The 6,000-nt window shown below is 42.6% G+C and overlaps 1 protein-coding gene and 1 non-coding gene across 3 annotated transcripts in view; one reads left to right on the top strand and one right to left on the bottom strand.

The window, feature by feature from the left end:
* Positions 1–1,045: 1,045 nt before the first annotated feature.
* On the bottom strand, positions 1,046–1,118 carry TRNAK-CUU. Its single transcript has one exon. It is a non-coding gene; the product is annotated as a tRNA-Lys (tRNA).
* A 4,605-nt stretch (positions 1,119–5,723) lies between these two features.
* The window catches only part of STAG2 (stromal antigen 2), a 134,655-nt gene continuing 134,378 nt past the window's right edge, over positions 5,724–6,000 (top strand). Inside the window, exon 1 of one of the 2 annotated variants that reach the window (XM_021686638.1) lies at positions 5,724–5,989. The gene's annotated coding sequence lies outside the window, so the exon portion shown is untranslated. The remainder of the gene's footprint in view (positions 5,990–6,000) is intronic. The other variant, XM_021686632.2, reaches the window with a different exon arrangement.

Here is a 6,000-nt window from a genome sequence, read left to right as displayed (position 1 = left end):
CCGATGTGGGACTCGATCCAGGGACTCCAGGATCATGACCTGAGCCGAAGGCAGTCGCTTAACCGACTGAGCCACCCAGGCGCCCGATACAGTACTATTAACTCAAGTACAGACCTTATCCAATTTCACATTTTTTCATGCACTTGTGTGTGTGTGTTTGTAGTTCTATGAAATTTTATAATGTATTGATTTAAGTAAACACACAATCAGGATACGCAACTGTTTCACCATTGCAAAGAAACTCCCTCCCGTTACCCATCAATAGTCACACCCTTTCCTCAACCCTAGGCTTTGGCAACCACTGATCTGTTCTCCATCACTGTAATTTTGACATTTTGAGAATATTACATAATGGAATCATACGATGTGTAATTCTTTGAGATTGGCTTTTTCCAGTAAGCATAATGCTCTTTAGGTTCATCCAAGATGTCCCATGTATGGCTGAGTAGTATTCCATTGTATGACCATACGACAGTTTGTTCAACCATCTGCTGGTTGATGGACATTTGGATTGTTTCTTGCTTTTGGCTATCAAAAGTAAATCTGCTATGAGCATTTGTATGCAGGTTTTTGGATAAACATACATTTTCATTTCTCTAGGATAAATGCTCAGGACTAAGAGACCAAGATTGCTGGGTCATATGGTAAATATATGCTTAACTTTATAAGAAAGTGCCAAATTGTTTTCTATAGTAACCAGTATTAGATCTTAAAAATCACATAAGTAATATCCCCTTACTGTAAAAAAATTCACATAAGGTAGCAAAGTATAAAGTGAAAGTAAAATGACAAATCCTGGAAGCCTGCACAACCTCTTTCCTGAGAAGTAATTGTTAGGTTTTCTATATATTCTTCAAGAATGCTTTATGCATATGTAAGCACATATATGTGTATATAAATATATATATTCACAAATGGGATCACACTATACAAGCTATTTACAAATTGTTTTTTCACTTAACAACATATCTTAGACATATTTGGATGTCAGTAGATAAATATGTAGTTGCTTCTTAAAATTGTTTTTAATTTTAAGTAGGCTCCACACCCAATGTGGGGTTTGAACTCACGACCTCGAGATCAAGAGTCTCATGCTCTACCAACTGAGCCAGCCAGGTGCCCCCGTACTTAATTGCTTAAATGAAAATAGGACCCCATTGTATGGATGTATCATAAATTTCTTTTTCTTTTTTTAAAGATTTTATTTATTTATTTGACAGAGAGAGACACAGCGAGAGCAGGAACACAAGCAGGGGGAGTGGGAGAGGGAGAAGCAGGCCTCCCGCTGAGCAGGGAGCCCGATTCGGGACTCCATCCCAGGATCCCAGGATCATGACCTGAGCCGAAGGCAGACGCTTAACGACTGAGCCACCCAGGCGCCCTGTATCATAAATTTCTTTAACCAATTCCCTAAATGATGCCATTTCTATTTTCAGTTTCTCTTTATTACAAAGCTATGATGAAAGTTTTACTACATAGATCTTTGTGTAATTTGTACAAGCATATCTGTATGACAGATTCCTAGAAATACAAGTGTTAGGCTAATTTTACTTTTTTTTTTTTTTTTAGATTTTATTTATTTACTTGACAGAGAGCACAAGCAGGGAGAGTGGCAGGCAGAAGGAGAGGGAAAAGCAGACTCCCCTGCTGACCAGGGAGCCAGATGCGGGGCTTGACCTCAGGACCCTGGGATCATGACCTGAGCCCAAGGCAGACGCTCAACCGAGCCACCCAGGCGCCCTTAATTTTATACTTTGTATGTTATGAGATACCTTGTTTTTAAATAATTCCCACTAGCGATATATGAGAATTCTTAGTTCTTCACTGAGTGTTACCAAAATTTTTCATCTCTGCCAATCTGGTAGGCAAAGTGTATTTAATTTGCAGGCCTTAGTGGTGAATTAAATTGAGCACTGTTTTTTTTTTTTTTTTTTAAAGATTTTATTTATTTATTTGAGAGGCAGAGACTGAGAGAGAGAGCACATGAGAGGGGGGAGGGTCAGGAGGGTCAGAGGGAGAAGCAGACTCCCTGCCGAGCAGGGAGCCCGATGCGGGACTCGATCCAGGGACTCCAGGATCATGACCTGAGCCGAAGGCAGTCACCTAACCAACTGAGCCACCCAGGCGCCCCAAATTGAGCACTGTTTTATGTATTTATTAGCTATCTGCATTTCTTTTTTAAAAAATTCATTTTAGAGAAAGATAAGAGATAGAGATAGAGAGAGTGTGTGTAAGCGGGGAGGGGCAGAGGGGGAGGGAAGAGGGAGAAAGAATCTGAAGCAGCCTCTGCAATGAGCGCAGAGCCCAACCTAGGGCTCAATCCCACAACCAGGAGATCATGACCTAAGCTGAAACCAAGAGTGGGAAGCTCAACCAGCTGAGCCACCCAGGTGCCATCTGCATTTCTTATCCAATAAGTTGACTCTTTTATATCCTTTCTCCATTTTTCTATTGGAGTATTTTTGTCTTACTGATTTGTGAGAGTTCTTCATATGTATTACGCCTTTTCCATTCATGTAGCAAATATATTCTGCTTATACTTTATCTTTTGACTTTGTTTATGGTATTTTGACATACATAATTTTAAATTTCTGTGGACTCAAATTTAACCATCTTCAGGCTTCTGGATTTTAGGTCACATTTAGAATGGTGTTAGAAAATACAGAATATATACATGCTGCTTAGAGTAGGAGGCTATCTAGGAAACTTAATTTATAATCAGAAGCTTGCTCCAGGGGCACCTGGGTGGCTCAGTCGTTAAGCGTCTGCCTTCGGCTCAGGTCATGATCCGGGAGTCCTGGGATCCAGTCCCACATCGGGCTCCCTGCTCAGCGGGGAGCCTGCTTCTCCCTATCTCACTCCCCCTGCTTGTGTTCCCTCTCTCACTGTGTCTCTCTCTGTCAAATAAATCAATCAAATCTTTAAAAAAAAAAAAGACGCTTGCTCCATTTGTATAGATGGAGTTAAAGAGAACTGTGGGATGCTTTATTCAGATTATGGTAAGGCTAGAAGATTATCTCTGCCACACTGTTGGGTGTGCATTTCTAGTGACCAGAATATTTTTGCATCAAATAGTGTCTTGTCCCTTAAATAGCATCAAATGTTCTAAGTATTCAACTTTCCTTTTTCTTATTTCTCATCAGGCACCAAAAGCTTCTGTCATTACAATATTATGAAGGATTTTTTTTTGAAGGATAGGTTACAAATAATTAAAGTTTATTTTATGTCAGTTACATATTTCATTTGATGGCATTTTCTCACTTTGTCCTCAAATTCCTAGGGTTTACTCTTTGATCTTTCAGTACCCTATGAAATAAATTTCACTTCTTAGGATAGGACTGGGGCACATAGCACTGTGATCTGCACACACTGAAGGCTCAATAAATATTCTTGTGAATAAGCTCTAGAAAGAGAGGCTATTGTGAAACATACTTAAATATCAGTATAAATTTGCTATAAAATTTTATCTGATGTTATACCAGTTACAGTTATTTTCTTCAATGGTATTTTTCACAAGATGAAAGTAAGTTTACCAAACAGAAGAACTTTTCAAAGTATAAAATTATTTGAAGTCTAAGTTGCTACACAATCAGATGAGAATGTGAATTTATAAAATAGATGAAAAACTATTTGCACCATGTACTATAATGTGATATTTGGAGCAGAAAATCAGTAGTTTTCAGCTATAAGATAGGAAATCATTTAGTATCAATTGATATTAAATTGGCACAATTGAACTAAATTAATGTAAAATGATTTGGTACAGAGCCCAATTTTTCTATTACTTTAAGTGGAATTTTGCATTAACTTATGTAACTGTAAATTTTCCACTACTCCCTATTCAATGTTCTAGCTGCATCATTCTGTAACTTGAATCTATTAAAAACTGTATAACATTCTACCAAAGATGGTCTATAAAAGAAATGGAAATTTATTTTGAATAGTATTCCACTCCCGAAAGCTTCAGAGGTAAGTAAAAATGTCTTGGATTTTATTTCTTGTTATTGATATTTAGATGTTTCTGTTTAACTTTTATTATTCAGTTGATTAAATATACCATAATTCTTTTTTAAAGTTGCAGGAAAAAAACAAACAGTAAGCACAGAGAATGGGAGAGAAACTAAAACAAGCGTGGAATATAATTTGAGGAATGAGATTAATCATTATATTGCATTAGGAATGCTTTAGAGGTTATACCGGGTGAAATCTCCACGGTTTACACGGGGCTTTCGTTTCTCCTCATTTAGGAAATTTGTCTTGTTATTAAATACATTTACTCCTTTTCTTGTAATTAAAAGGTAATTTAATATTAAGGGAATAGTCTAACCAAAAATTTTTAAAAGTAAAGAGGAACGAAGAGCTCTTAGCCACACACTATTGTATCAATCTGGGAACTTCTATAACAGCAATGGAGACATGTAATAGGTCACTTCTTCCTGTCCTAGGAAAAGCGGCGCTTCGGAGGGGACAGGCCCTCCCCGAGTTTTTCTCCCCCGCGTAGAGAGCTCTCGGCGGTCAAAGGTCCGGGAGGCTGGATTCGAAACAAAAAAATAAAAAGGGTAATAAAGACTTGCGTTAACTGGGGGTCAAAGGAGCGCAAGGGGTCTTTTCGCACTTCAAACACCTTGGGGGAGGGGTGAAGAGGCAGGATAAGAAGGAACCAAAATTCTCAACAAAGTCGCAAGGCCGCCGGGTCCCACGTTTCCAGGAAGACGGTGGATAATCGAGGAAGGCGGGGGAAAACGGGTAGGTCCCCCTGGACTCCTTCAGCCCAAATTTCGATTTCCCTCCACTTCCCTCCGTCCCGTTTCCTTCCCCCAACCCCACCCCCCCCGCCAGGAGTCAAGAATAATTTGGTCGAGCGCCCGGCCTAGCCTAGTAGCCCAGTTCCTTAAGTCTCCCAGACCCTAGAGAGAGAGACCACGTTTTCTGGGAGTCGGGAATAGTGGGATGTAAAGAAAAAAAAAATTTTTTTCTCCAGTGTCAAGTCTTCCTGGTAGAGAATCGGCTTGCTTTCTCTCCACAGCTGAAGCGAAAAGCAAACAAAACAAAACAGAAACTCAAAAAGCAAAACCCCTAAATCACTTAGGATCAGGTGCCAGAGTTCCGCCAGTAGAGTTCTTCTGGTGGGAAGGAGTAGGGACCGCGGGGAAGCGAGGGTCCGGAACTAGGGCGGAAGGCCCCTCGCTGGGGCGTGTCAGAGGAGGGGACAGGGAAGGGTGATGCCCGACTGGGCTGCCAACCTCGGGCTGCGCGCGGGGCGCAGGGGCCCGGGGGACGAGTTCCGACTGAGCCCAGTTTCCGATTTCCCACGGCTCGGGGCTCTGCCGGACATCCCTAACGACCTCCTTTCGGACCCCCTCCCCCCATTAAAGAAAGAGGAAACGCGGCCCACTCCGGTCCGCGGCGGAAGCGCTGCCAAACGAATGAGTAAGTCAGGCGCGGGCACGGCACCTTGTTTACCCCACTCGGCGGCGCGCCCCTGCGGGCGCCTCGTTCGCAGACGGCGTCGGAGACGCTGAACCCGGGAGGCAGTCGGCCACGATTGGTCGGTGATAGGGAGGAGGACGCTGGGAGACAAGCGTTGCAGTGCCAGCTCTCTGCCGCTAGATGCCGCTCCCTCCCAACAGGAGCCGAGCGCGGGTTCGTGGCCGACAGATGGCGCCTGCGCGTTCCATTCGCCTCCAAGTCGCCGAAGAGCGAACACCCCAAACAATCCCGAAGCGCCACCAAAAAAAAAAAAAAAAAAAGAAAAAAAAAAAGAAAAAAAAAACCCGCCGGATCCGACCGCCACTTTCAAAACCCCCCACCGCTCTAGAACCGCGGGAGCTTCCGTCCCTGAGTAGAATTCGAGGGTGTAAAGAAGAGGAAGGGGAAAATATCTTGTACCAGCCCAGGGGTGAAGAAGCCCCCGGCCTGAGAAAGAAGGAAGGAGGAGTGGGGGAGGCGAACAGTCTCGTTGCTGCCTCTGTGTACGCTGAGGGGGGAGGTAAGTTATAA

This window comes from Neomonachus schauinslandi, chromosome X (genome assembly GCF_002201575.2).
Source record: "Neomonachus schauinslandi chromosome X, ASM220157v2, whole genome shotgun sequence".
In the NCBI taxonomy this organism is placed as follows: domain Eukaryota; kingdom Metazoa; phylum Chordata; class Mammalia; order Carnivora; family Phocidae; genus Neomonachus; species Neomonachus schauinslandi.
The sequence above is the reverse complement of the archived record's forward strand: the minus strand, read 5'-3'. Positions and strand labels throughout refer to the sequence as shown.